Raw genomic sequence first — 521 nt, 5'->3', positions numbered from 1 at the left:
GCAACTGAACACATTTCCAATAGTACTGATGAATCCACAATGTCTAGGATAACATTTCACTATATTAATATGTATAATAACAATTTTTTAATGATCAATTATATATTTATAATGTTTATTCACTTATTTATTTATGTTTATATTATCCTCGTATATTTATTTGTTAAAAGGACTTTTTTTGAAGTTTTAAAGTTATACAAAATGACCGAATAAGAAGATAAAGAAGGTAGAAAGTACAATAAAAGCAATAACCACAGTCACAATGCACTAAATCAACATGAACTATGCTCAATGTAATAACACAGGCCAGAGGAAGGAGGAGACCTATCCCAGTAGGGTCCCTAATATGCAAATTATAGGAGGGGTGACAGTAAGTCCCTATGGTATACCAGGGCTAGTGTAAGCATTAAATCTTTTGAGAGTATTGAGGGAGTCAGGTGAGACAAGCCACACATCAACTTAGTGTATCATAATAGCATAGAAAAGATCACATATGAAATAAAGTGGAGATATTGGGGCTT

The sequence above is a fragment of the Nanorana parkeri genome, unplaced genomic scaffold, assembly GCF_000935625.1.
Source record: "Nanorana parkeri isolate BGI_ZX_2015 unplaced genomic scaffold, ASM93562v1 scaffold172, whole genome shotgun sequence".
NCBI classification, from domain to species: Eukaryota; Metazoa; Chordata; class Amphibia; order Anura; family Dicroglossidae; genus Nanorana; species Nanorana parkeri.
The sequence above is the reverse complement of the archived record's forward strand: the minus strand, read 5'-3'. Positions refer to the sequence as shown.